This window comes from Lithobates pipiens, unplaced genomic scaffold (assembly GCF_037356315.1).
Source record: "Lithobates pipiens isolate NorthernLeopardFrog02 unplaced genomic scaffold, aLitPip1_a1.2 Scaffold_19, whole genome shotgun sequence".
Classification (NCBI taxonomy): domain Eukaryota; kingdom Metazoa; phylum Chordata; class Amphibia; order Anura; family Ranidae; genus Lithobates; species Lithobates pipiens.
In genome coordinates this window covers 519,111,749-519,125,730 of record NW_027507764.1, presented here as the reverse complement: position 1 = coordinate 519,125,730, position 13,982 = coordinate 519,111,749, and positions in this window count along the sequence as shown.

Below are 13,982 nucleotides of genomic sequence, written 5' to 3'. Positions count from 1 at the left end.
AATATAAAGCTTTATCTTGGATAGGGAGAATAAACACAGTAAAAATGTTCATTCTACCAATGTTTACTTACATTTGTCAAATGGTCCCCATTCTATTACCACAGGGATATTTAAATAAATTAAATATGATGATCAAAAGATTTATATGGGAAAAAAAAATGGCGAGGGTGGCCCTCAATACTTTGACAAGAACTAAAGACAGAGGAGGATTAGCAATGCCCGATTTTAAAAGGTATCACGAGGCTATAGTAATTTCACGAATCACAGACTGGACACATAACAAAAAAGGGAAGGATTGGGTGGAATTAGAAATTAGGTTAAGTAGAAGGGAGCTAGGGGAGATAATATGGATACCTGCAAAACATAGAGAATTAGGGATTAACACAAGTTTATTGACAAAAGGGGTACTACGAATATGGGATACAATAAATAAGAGAAATAAGTGGGAGCACAATTCACCATTTAGGCCACTATTAGACACTAAAACTTTTCCACCAGGTCAAGAGGAATATATATATTATAGTAGATGGGCTAAGAAAGATAAAATTAAACTACAAGAGGTTATGGAAGGGAATAGGGTATGCACATATGAGGAAATTATAGGAAAGTGGGGCCACAAGCCCCTAGATAGGTGGAGATATGTACAACTATATCATTTTACTCAGTCTCTACCACAACCACTACGAGGACAGGAGCAACTTAGACCTCTGGAGAAGTGGATAGGGAATCCCCAATGCCTGGTAAAAAGGATCTCAAAAATATATGAAATTTTAGGGGAAGTAGAAGAACAAAAATTCCCCCTCTATATAGAAAAGTGGGAAAGTGAATTGGGACCGCTAGATAACGACCTTCATAGAAACAGGATAATTAGACGAACGTACTCGGTTGCCAAAGACCTCCAAACTAGGGAGATGGCATATAAACTTTTAACAAGATGGTATATAACCCCACAGCAAGGAAATAAAATCTGCAGTGAGACCTCCCCATTATGCTGGAGAGGCTGTTCAGTAGTGGGTTCCTTCGCCCATATATGGTGGGAGTGCCCTAAGATACAGGTATTTTGGGAGAAGATTATAAAAGCTATCCTTGAAATAACTGGGGAAGGGATTAGAAGAGACCCATGGGTTTGCTTATTCCATGATTCTGAAAAAAGTGAGAGAGAGTATGGGCAATCCCTGGTCCCGGGCTTATTGAATTCTGCTAAAGCACTGATCCCGCGAAGCTGGAGGAAATCCGACCCCCCCTCGATGAAGGAGTGGGTAGAAAGATTAGAAAGGATACGAAACATTGAGGAGATAATGTATAAACTGGACAACTCAGAAGGGAGATATCAGTATAAATGGCGACTTTGGATACAATTTAGAGAAACTGAAGGGTATCTAAAGCTGCTTGATTGCTAATAAAGGGGGGGACCGAGTGAGGGGGGAGGGGAGGGAGGGATAAGGTAGATTATTCTTAAAGAAAAGGTGTTGTATTTATTATTATGTGGAATGGTCTATGCCTGTATATTTGGAAAAACTTGAAAATAAAGAATAAATAAAAAAAAAAAAAAAAAAAAAAAAAGAGTATTAAATAAATTCACCAAGCGCGGGCCGAGAATAGGGAGGAAGGTCTTATAGTATTGTGCGGTATATCCGTCAGGGCCCAGAACATTGCCCACCTTCGGAGGTCCCACGGCCATCTGGACTTCTTCCAGTGTGATCGGGTCCTCCAAGTACTCCCGTGATTCCGATGAGAGGGTTGGTAGACCAGAACCGGTTACATATCTGTCTATATTGTCCTGTCCGGACCCTGAATCGGGCAGGTTGTAGAGATCAGAGTAACATTTTTCAAAGACTTTGGCTATTTGGGTTGGGGTAAAGGCCCTCTGGCCATTCTCATCTATCAACTGTGGTATGTAAGAGGCAGATTTCAACTCATTTACCGACCTGGCTAAGATTTTTCCGCATTTGTCCCCTGACTCCTACGTCAGTTTACGACAAAACTGGAGTGCCGCTTTCGCTTTATAATGGAGTAGGTCAGTAATCTGGGTACGGAGTGTCCCCAATTCAATCTCTAAGGTCCGTGACGGGGCATGTTTTTTTGTTTCGCTTCCACAGAGGCAAGTTCACAAAACAGATTAGCAAGCTGTTCCTTCCATGTTCGTTTGATGCGTGCCCCGTGCCTGATAAGTACCCTGCGGAGTACTGACTTGTGAGCCTCCCAAATTATCCCCGGGTCGCAGTCCTGCGTTTAGTTTTCTTGGAAATAAAGGTCCAATTCCCTGGTCACATCTGCTAAAACTGCCGGTATCTGGAGGAGGCTCTCATTAAGGTGCCAGAATAGAGGCTTAGGTGAGGGGTTCTAGAGAGGGTGTAGGTAAGGGCTACAGGAGCGTGGTCGGACCAAGTAATAAGGCCGATGGAGGAAGAGCTCACCAAGTGCAGTTGGTCATGTGGAATCAAGAAGAAGCCTATCCTCAAGTATGATTTGTGAGAGAAAGAGCAAAAAGAGTAGTCCCTTTCCCCAGAGTGTTGCAGACACCAGACATCAACTAATTGGTCATTCAGTAAACACTTAGTAATCTGCTTTCTAGAGGAAATGAGGAGCGAGGAGCAAGAGGCAGAAGTGTCAACCGATTGCGAAAGGGGACATTAAAGTCCCCACCTAATATCAACTGGCCCTCCCGAAAGTCACATAATCTGTGCAGGGTAGTTCTGAGGAATGTGTCTTGGTGATCATTGGGAGCGTACACAGTGCAAATGTAAAACGGAGCTCCCCAATGTGGCCCCTAAGAAAAAGATATCGGCCCCCAGGGTCCACCAGAGAATCCTGCAGAACCGAGGGGAGCCTGCTAAAGATCAGAATAGAGATTCCCTTGGTCTTAGAGAACGGGTTAGTAGAGTGTGTAGAGCAAACTCTTCAAGTCTTCAAGTGGGAAATGCTACCGGCATGACAGCTGGATAGCGGTGTCTTTTACAAGTGTAAAGGCTGACCGCAGGGTAAGCCTGTATTTGTAGGAGGAGTCAGGCTGCATAAAGCCTGCCCTCCTCTGCCTCCTTCTCGTTGGACGTCGGCTCTCGTGTGGCTGACGTCACTTCCGGCGGGTCGGAGGAGGCTGTCATTCTGCTGCTCTGGCGCTCATGGACGGGGTGCTTTTGGCCCCGCCAGCTCCGTTTGTGGGCATCTGTGGGTGGGGGGGCAGCGTCTGTCTGCACGGGGAGCCTTCCTCCCGCCCGCCTCCTTCTCCGGCTGCTTCTGCTGGAGGGGAGGGAGGGTGGGGGTTTTCTGTCTCAGGCTCCTCCTTGTCGCCCACCCGCCTCCTTCTCCCGCTGTACCAGCCACAGGCTTCCCCCGTGTGGTGCTGGGGGGGGGGGCGCGCTTCACCCGCCGGCGGCTGTCTGCACGGCTTTCTCCCGCCCGCCTCGGCGGGAGGGAGGTTTTCTCTCCCAGGCTTCCCTCTGTGATTCTGCCATGAGCGTTTGTCCACTGGGGGGCTTGCACCCGCCGATTCTCCTGGCGGGGGGAGGGGAGGTTTTTGGCCACGCTGGCTCCCCCTCCCCCCCTCATGTGCAGAGCGCCCGCCGTTTCTCCTGGGGGGGAGGGGGAGGTGATCGGCCGCCGCCGGCTCCCCCTCCCCCCCCACTCACGTGCAGAGCGCCTGCCGGTTCTCCTGGAAAGGGGGAGGTGAGCGGTCATCGCCGGCTCCCCTTCCTCCCCTCACGTTTGCAGAGTACCGGCTGGTTTCTCCTGGTGAGGGGAAGTTGTTCAGCCGCCGCCACCGGCTCCCCCTCTCCCCTCACATGTGTTCCAGCCTGGCGGGGGTTGGAAGCAAGTTTGTGCTTGTTCCGCCGGGGGGAGCATGCTTCGCCTGGAGAGGGGGGGTTTTGTCTGCGGGGTTGCCACTTCTCCTGCCTGCCCCCTTCTCCCGGTGTTCCGCCGGGGGAGGGGGTTGTCTGCCAGTCGGTTGCCACAGGGGAGCCTTCTCCCGTCGCCTCCCTCTGGCTGCCGGGCCGTGGGGGGGAGGGTGACAGCTCTTATGCTCCTATCATGAATATTAGCCAATATGACAGGTAATAAATTGGTGCAGATTGTATAAAACAGGCCTTCTCCCGCCCGCCTCCCTGTGGCTGCCCCGGACCGTGGGGGAGGGGGGTGTCTGCTGCGCCCCGCCTGGGCTCCACCTGGCGGGCCTCCCCTCCCCCGCCTGAGCTCCACGGGTGGTTGCGGGGGAGCCGCTTCTCCCGTCTGCCCGCTTCTCCCGGTGGGAGGGGGGAATGCTTCACCTGCAGAGGGGGGGTTTTTTCCGCAGGTGGCTGCGGGGGTGATACTTCTGCCGCCCGCCCCCTTCTCCCGGTATTCCGCCGGGGGGAGGACGCGTTAGCCTGCCGGGTGGCTGTGGGGGAACCGTTTCTCCCGCCCGCCTCCTTCTTCTCCCTGTGTTCCACCGGGGGAGGACGCCCCCCCGCCTGGGCTCCGCGTGGCAGTCCCTCCCTGCCTGAGCTCCACGTGGCGTGTCCCCCCCGCCTGAGCTCCACGTGGCATGCCCCCCGCCTGAGCTCCACGTGGCGAGCACCCCTCTCCCGCCTGAGCTCCACGTGGCGTGCACCCCTTCCCCGCCTGAGCTCCACGTGGCGTGCACCCCCCCGCCTGAGCTCCACGTGGCGTGCACCCCCCCATCTGAGCTCCACGTGGCGTGCACCCCCCCGCCTGAGCTCCACATGGCGTGCCCACCCCCCCGCCTGAGCTCCACGTGGCGTGCCCACCCCCCCCCTGCCTGAGCTCCATGTGGCGTGCCCCCCCCGCCTGAGCTCCACGTGGCGTGCCCCCCGCCTGAGCTCCACGTGGCGTGCCCCCCCCGCTTGAGCTCCACGTGGTGTTCCCCCCCGCCAGAGCTCCATGTGGCGTTCTGGTGCATTAATATTCTCGTACATTAATATTCTCGTGCCATTCATGTTCTCGTGCTATTCACGGTTTTCTCATGCAGATTTACGTTCTGGTGCATTTTATGGTTTTTCCCATGCGATTCGGTCCCATGCGTTTCCGATCTCAGGCCATTCACGTTTTCATAGCGGTCACGTTCTCAAAGCAGTTACGTTGTCATGCATTTGCATCTTCTTGCAGTTGCGTTTTTCATGCATTTGCGTTTTCATGCATTTGCATCTTCGAGCAGTTGCGTTTCTCGAGCAGTTGCGTTTTCTCGAGGAGTTGCGTTTTCTCGAGCAGTTGCGTTTCTCAGGCAGTTGCGTTTTCATGCAGTTGCGTTTTCATGCAGTTGCTTTTCTCAAGCAGTTGCGTTTCTCAAGCAGTTGCGTTTCTCAGGCAGTTGCATCTTCAGGCAGTTGCGTTTCTCAGGCAGTTGCATCTTCAGGCATTTGCGTTTCTTGCATTTGCGTTTTCATGCAGTTATGTTTTTGTTTCGTTTTACGTTTTCATGCAGTTATGTTCTCGTTCGTTTACATTCTTATGCAGTTATGTTCTCGTTTCGTTTTCCGTTCTCATTCGATTTGACGTTCTCATGCTTGTTGGTTTCAAGCACGTTGCTTACGGTTCTTACGCAATTTTGTTTTTCATGCGATTTGGGTCTCTCATGTGATTTACTTTTCTTATGAAGTTGTTGTTTCTCATACAATTGATGGTTTTGCATGCAATTTTACGGTTTCTCATGCAATTGCGTTTCTCGTGCGTTTCGCAGGCAGTTGGCAGTTTTTAAACGATGTACAGTTCTTACGCATTTATGGTTCTCATGAATTTATGGTTCTCAGGCATGTTAAATTTCTCATGCAATTTACGTATCAGATGTAATTTACGTGTCTCACGCAACTTCTTGCATTTCCCATGTTTCTGACGTTTCCCCATGTTTTATAGCGTTTTCTGACGTATTCCCGTGGTACAGTTGATGGTTCATGCAACTACGGTTTCTCGTGCTTTTTTATGGTTTCTCTCGCTTTCCAGGTTTTTCTCTCGCTTTCCAGGTTTTCTCTCACTTTCCAGGTTTTCTCTAGCTTTCCAGGTTTCTCTATCGCGTTTCCAGCGTTATGCGTTTTGCGTTTTATGCGTTTTGCATTTCATGTTTTGCGTTCTCATGCAGTTATGTCCTCGTTTCATTTTACGTTCTCATGCTCTCATGTCCTCGTTTCGTTTTACGTTCTCATGCACTCATGTCCTCGTTTCGTTTTACGTTCTCATGCACTCATGTCCTCGTTTCATTTTGCGTTCTCATGCACTCATGTCCTTGTTTCGTTTTACGTTCTCATGCACTCATGTCCTCGTTTCGTTTTACGTTCTTATGCACTCATGTTCTCGTTTCCTTTTTAACGTTCTCATACACTCATGTTCTCGTTTCGTTTTAACGTTCTCATACACTCATGTTCTCATTTCGGTTACATTGGTGTTTCATGAAGTTACGGTTCTTACGCAATTTTGTATTTCATGCGATTTAGGTCTCTCATGTGATTTACATATGAAGTTGGTATTTCTCATACATTTGATATTTTTCCATGCAATTTTACGGTTTCTCATACAATTGCGTTCTCGTGTGTTTTTGCTGGCAGTTGACGTTTTTTGAACGACTTAGGCCGCGTACACACGCGGGGACTGTTCGCCCAACTTTGTCCGTCAAACAGTTTCGGCAAACAGTCCGCTCAAAATTAGCATGGACGGACATGGCCACACACGACGAACGAACAGTTTGCTGAAACCGTGCGCGATGACGTGAACGGCACGTACGACGGGACGAAAAATACGACGTCCTATACACTGCATTATAACTTTCGCCATGTAAATCCTTTCTGAGCATGCGCGGAACTTAGTTTGACGAACAAGCCTACACACGAGGGGACAAAGTTTCAGCAGACAGTTTTTCGGAATTTCCGAAAAACCTTGTTCAGCGGACTGTTCGCTGAAACTGTCCGCTGAAAGCCCACACACGAGCGGACTGTTTGCCGAAACACTGTTCAGCGGACAAAGTTGGGCGAACAGTCCCCGCGTGTGTACGCGGCCTTACAGTTCTTACGCTTTTATGGTTCTCATAAATTTATGGTTATCAGGTTTTTACGTTTCTCATGCAATTCACGTATCGGATGTAATGTTCGTGGCTGTTATTTACGTGATGCAACTTCTTGTGTTTCCCTTGTTTCTGACGTTTCCCCATGTTTTTCTAGCATTTTCTGGCGTATTTCCATGGTTTTTGACGTATTCACATGTTTCCTTACGTGTTGTCCTGTGTTTCCTTCCGTATTTCCCATGTGCCGCACGTTTCATGTCTTATGCCTTTCATGTCATTACCCTTGTGTAATTTCATGATTCTCAGGCTTTTTTACGTTCCTCATGCTTGTTAGTGTCGGATGTATTGTACGTGTCTGATGCTATTTACGTGTTTCATGCATCTTCTCGCGTTTCCCATGTTTCTTTTGTTTCTTTTGTTTCTCGTGTTTTCTTGCCTTTTCTTGCCTTTTCTCGTGTTTCTTACATATTCCTATATGCCGCACGTTTCATGTCTTATGCTTTTCTTTTCTCTTGTGTACCCCCCAGGGTTTCTCTCTTGTGTTTTTTATCGATTTGCGTTTCTTGTGCAACCTGCATTTCCTAGGCAGGTCGTGTTTTCTAGCAACCGCGGTTCTTAAGCCGCTCACGGTGATCAGTTCACGCTACTCATGTTTTCGTTCAGTCACGTTTTCTTATCACAGGTTTCGTTCTTGTCGCAGGTATTTTTTGTCTGATCACGATTCTCTCGCTAGTTGTGTTCCTGATCAGTTGGGTGCCATTCCTCACTATTTATTTTAATTTCCTAGCTGCGTCCGGCCAGGAGTTGCCCTCGGGTATGGAAAGTTAGGTTAGTCAGTTTTCACTGATCCACAGTTTCTACTGGCTCAGGGACTTTCGTGGATCTCGGGGCCCAGGCAAGTATCTGTAGGCTCGGGTCTCAGAAGCAGGTTCCAGTTACGCACTTTCTTTTCAGTTCCAGATGTGGTAGATTGGTTTCCATTTGGTTGGCACTGCAGCCTTGATCATTGGGTTTTGTTTTAAATTCCAGGAAGGCCCATGACACTGCTTGGCATGTTTCCAGGTTAGGTTTCCAGTCCTGATGGTGAAACATCTAGTTCCTTTTTGCTTTTCTGTTTTGTTTTAGTTTCCTTTTTTTGCCTCCTCCAGCTGGTATCAGCCTTCAGCACTTTCTGGGCGTATCCAGTTAAGTCCCAGTATTTCATGATGAATGATCTGTCAGGTGGTTTTATTTTCTGCTTTTCCGTTTGAAGCCATCCAGGTCTCCAGCGGTGGGGACTCCCTGCTGTGCTTAGCTGACTTTCCATTGTGGGTTTCGTTTATCTTGCGTTGGTCGCTGGGTTGGGCTCAAGGGGGTGCTATAGCTGGCCTTGTGGTTCCTGAAGCTAGGGGAGGGGCTACTGCCTTTCTTAGCGTTTCCTTCTCTGCGGCAAAGGCATAACTCATTTGCCGCCACTCCAGGTTAGACGTTATTCACTGGGTCATCTGGTTGTTGAGCTTTCTTCCTACTGTGTTATTTTTTGCCCCCTTTTAGGCATACTGACCACGTGACCTTTGGCACACTTCAGGTCTTTGTTTCCTTGTTGCTCTTTGTTCCTTTCCTCACCATCCACAGAGTGACTCTGAGTACAAGTGTAAAGGCTGACCGCAGGGTAAGCCTGTGTTTGTAGGAGGAGTCAGGCTGCATAAAGCCTGCCCTCCTCTGCCTCCTTCTCGTTGGACGTCGGCTCTCGTGTCCCACCCACCCATTCCCTTTTTCTTTTAATTTCATTCTTTACATTTCATACTTGGGTATGCCCCCTTTTAGGCATACTGACCACGTGACCTTTGGCACACTTCAGGTCTTTGTTTCCTTGTTGCTCTTTGTTCCTTTCCTCACCATCCACAGAGTGACTCTGAGTACAAGTTGGTTAATTAGACAAGTCATCCAGTGTGTTCCTGTGAGCAGCGGAAGGAAAGGTTGGTAAGGATTATGAATGGGTGGGGGCCAGGGAAGTGCTGTATGGGTCCATTTAAATCGAGAATTGGACTGCAAGTCTAGTAACATTTGCGGGGGGACTACGACCCCCATGGCCTCCGATTTCAAGAAGTATCCCGTATATCTGGAATTCCCGAAGGAGATTTGGCATGGAAACTCTGGGATTCGTCAGCGAGAACAGCATGTCATCCACGCAGACAGATATCTTGCACTCAATAGTACCCATTTGGAGTCCCGTTATGTCTGAGTTTTGTCGAATTGTGGAGAGAAAGGGCTCCAATGACAGTGCGAATAATAGGGGCGACAGGGGGCAACCCTGTCTGGTCACATTCCCGATGTCAAGGGGAGATGAGAGCACCCCATTCGCTTTGAGTTGAGCTGAAGGGCGTGAGTATATCTTACTTATCCATGCCAGCATCCGTTCACTCAGACCTATATGGCGAGGGACCGAGAACATGAATGTCCATTTGACCCGATCAAAAGCCTTCTCGGCATCAGTACTCACGAAAAGACAAGGGGTCCCAGATGACTTTGCTTTATAGACCAGGGTAAGCACCTTAATGGTGTTGTCCCTATCTTCCCTGGTGGGAATAAAACCTACACACGCCGGGACTGTTCGCTCAACTTTGTCCGCTGAACAGTGTTTCGGCGGACAGTCCGCTCGTGTGTGGGCTTTCAGCGGACAGTTTCAGCGGACAGTCTGACGAACAAAGTTTTTTGGAAATTCCGAAAAACTGTCCGCTGAAACTTGGTTTGAGCGGACAGTCCGCCCGTGTGTAGGCTTGTTCGTCAAACTAAGTCTCGCGCATGCTCAGAAAGAATTTACACGCCGAAGGTTGCATTGCAGTGTATAGGACGTCGTTTTCTAGTCCCGTCGTACGTGCCGTTCACGTCATCGCGCACGGTTTCAGCGGACTGTTCGTTCGTCGTGTGTGGGCAAGTCCGTCCATGCTAATTTTGAGCGGACTGTCCGCTGAAACTGTTTGACGAACAAAGTTGAGTGAACAGTCCCCGCGTGTGTACGCGGCCTAACTGGTCAATATGTATAAGGGACTGCAAGTGCTGTGCCAATCACGTGGCGAGGATTTTAGAGAATAGTTTTAGGACCGAATTTAGGAGGGAAATGGGTCTGTAGCTCCCACATAGGCCCGGGTCTTTGCCCTCCTTAGGTATCAACGAGATGTGGGCTCTAAGGGTATCCGTAGGAAAATCCCCATTCGAGCTCAGAGTATTAAATAAATTCACCAAGCGCGGGCCGAGAATAGGGAGGAAGGTCTTATAGTATTGTGCGGTATATCCGTCAGGGCCCAGAGCCTTACCCACCTTCGGAGGTCCCACGGCCATCTGGACTTCTTCCAGTGTGATCGGGTCCTCCAAGTACTCCCGTGATTCCGATGAGAGGGTTGGTAGACCAGAATCGGTTACATATCTGTCTATATTGTCCTGTCCGGACCCTGAATCGGGCAGGTTGTAGAGATCAGAGTAACATTTTTCAAAGACTTTGGATATTTGGGTTGGGGTAGAGGCCCTCTGGCCATTCTCATCTATCAACTGTGGTATGTAAGAGGCAGATTTCAACTCATTTACCGACCTGGCTAAGATTTTTCCGCATTTGTCCCCTGACTCCTACGTCAGTTTACGACAAAACTGGAGTGCCGCTTTCGCTTTATAATGGAGTAGGTCAGTAATCTGGGTACAGAGTGTCCCCAATTCAATCTCTAAGGTCCGTGACGGGGCATGTTTATGTTTCGCTTCCACAGAGGCAAGTTCACAAAACAGATTAGCAAGCTGTTCATTCCGTGTTCGTTTGATGCGCGCCCCGTGCCTGATAAATACCCTGCGGAGTACTGACTGTGAGCCTCCCAAATTATCTCCGGGTCGCAGTCCTGCGTTTAGTTTTCTTGGAAATAAAGGTCAAATTCCCTGATCATATCTGTTAAAACTTCCGGTATCTGGAGGAGGCTCTCATTAAGGTGCCAGAATAGAGACCTAGGTGAGGGGTTCCTAGAGAGGGTGTAGGTAAGGGCTACAGGAGCGTGGTCGGACCAAGTAATATGGCCGATGGAAGAAGAGCTCACCAAGTGCAGTTGGTCATGTGGAATCAAGAAGAAGTCTATCCTCAAGTATGATTTGTGAGGGGAAGAGCAAAAAGAGTAGTCCCTTTATCCGGAGTGTTGCAGACACCAGACATAAACTAATTGGTCATTCAGTAAACACTTAGTAATCCGCTTTCTAGAGGAAATGAGGAGCGAGGAGCAAGAGGCAGAAGTGTCAACCGATGCCGAAAGGGGACAATAAAATCCCAACCTAATATCAACTGGCCCTCCCGAAAGTCACATAATCTGTGCAGGGTAGTTCTGAGGAATGTGTCTTGGTGATCATTGGGAGCGTACACAGTGGCAAATGTAAAAAGGAGCTCTCCAATGTGGCCCCTAAGAAAAAGATATCGGCCCCCAGGGTCCACCAGAGAATCCTGGAGAACCGAGGGGAGTCTGCTAGAGATCAGAATGGAGATTCCCTTGGTCTTAGAGGAGGGGTTAGTAGAGTGGTAGACCTTAGCGAAGGATCTTGACCATAGAAAGGGGAGGCTAGTATTTTTAAAATGTGTTTCTTGTATAAAGGCCACATCAGTACAGGAAGTCTTCAGTTCTCACAGGAGGATCCACCGTTTTTCAGAGGAGTTCAGTCCCTTAACGTTTAGAGAGGTGACCTTGACGGAGTCTGCCATCGCTCCTTGGGGAGGGGAAGGGGGACGTCCGAGAAAAGCAAAGAAAGTTTAACCAAGGTAGGTATTGGGTAGGTAATGGATGGCGGGAACTAAGGGGGAGAAAGGAAGGGCAAATGGAAGGAAAGGTATGGGGAAAAAGAGGCCGGGCACCTCAACCCCAGGGGGAGAGGGAAATTAAGGGTTGTCCGCACTCAACAGTACAGGAATTGTATACTAAAACAGCACAATTATGCTATAGCGCTTACCAGATGTACACTGGGTTTAAAGCGCCGTCCTACTTGGGTTGGTGGGTAGACAGGTCGGAGAGGGAGCCCCCGGATCCCAGTCCCCCCTGTCCCGGCAGTGGTAAATGTCACGTCTGATACCGGTATGCAAATAAAAGACAATCAGTAACATCATAGAACCAAAAAACAATAGTATAATCAAAACAGAGGTAGAGCCAGTGGCGGAATTATCAGGGTCGCACCAGTCGCATTTGCGACTGGGCCCTTGAGCTCCGCCACTGTAAGGGGGCCCGCCGCCGCCCGGGAGATAGTCATTTACGCGGAGTCCCGGTAAGCTCCGCCCATCCTTTCCGACTGCTCCGCCCATCCTCCCCGCCCATCCTCTGCTCCCGCACTCATCGGGGACAGTCCCCGCCCGCTTCGCCCATCCTCTCCGCCCATTCCCTCTGCCCGCACAGTCTCCGCCCAAATTCTCTGTCCCTGCTTGCTCCGCCCATCGTCTCCGTCCACACCTTCAATCACAGGCCCCAGCCCAGCCTCCCTGCTCACCCAAGCAAGACCGAGCAAGGAGGGGGAACCAAGTGATCTACAAGTGAGTGGCACACATCTCTTGATCCCCCCTCCACACCACTGATACCCCCCACACCACCACAACTGTCACTGTTACCCCCCACACCACCACAACTGCCACTGATACCCCCACACCACCACAACTGCCACTTATACCCCCCACACCAGCACTACTGTCACTAATACCCCCACACCACCACAACTGCCACTGATACCCCCGCACACCACCACAACTGCCACTGATACCCCCGCACACCACCACAACTGCCACTGATACCCCCGCACACCACCACAACTGCCACTGATACCCCCGCACACCACCACAACTGCCACTGATACCCCCCACACCACCACAACTGCCACTGATACCCCCCACACCACCACAACTGCCACTGATACCCCCCACACCACCACAACTGCCACTGATACCCCCCACACCAGCACTACTGTCATTAATACCCCCACACTACCACAACTGCCACTGATACCCCTGCACACCACCACAACTGCCACTGATACCCCCGCACACCACCACAACTGCCGCTGATACCCCCACACACCAACACAACTGCCGCTGATACCCCGCACACTGCCACTGATACCCCCCACACCAGCACTACTGTCACTAATACCCCCACACCACCACAACTGCCACTGATACCCCCGCACACCACCACAACTGCCACTGATACCCCCGCACACCACCACAACTGCCACTGATACCCCCGCACACCACCACAACTGCCACTGATATCCCCGCACACCACCACAACTGCCACTGATACCCCCGCACACCACCACAACTGCCACTGATACCCCCCACACCACCACAACTGCCACTGATACCCCCACACCACCACAACTGCCACTGATACCCCCGCACACCACCACAACTGCCACTGATACCCCCGCACACCACCATAACTGCCACTGATACCCCCGCACACCACCACAACTGCCACTGATACCCCCCACACCACCACAACTGCCACTGATACCACCCACACACCACAACTGCCACTGATGCCACCCACACACCATCACAACTGCCACTGATACCACCCACGCACCACCATTACTGCCACTGATACCCCCACACACCCCCATTACTGCCACTGATACCCCCACACCACCACTACTGCCACTGATACCCACCATACAACCACTACTGCCTCTGATACCCCCCACACCACCACTACTGCCACTGATTCCCCCTACCCCACACCACCACCATTTATACCCCCCACACCACCACAACCACTGCTGCCACTGATCCACCCCACCATGACCATCCAGCAACGACCATCCTTGCCACTGATACCATTCCCCTCCCCACCACTCATCCCATCCCACCCCCCCAACCATCACCCTCACCACGGATCCCATCTTCCCACCACCACTGCCACTCCTCCCATCCCATCCCCCTCCAACCATCACCCTTGCCACTGATCCCATTCCCACCACCACATCTGCCACTCATCCCATTCAACCCCCCCAT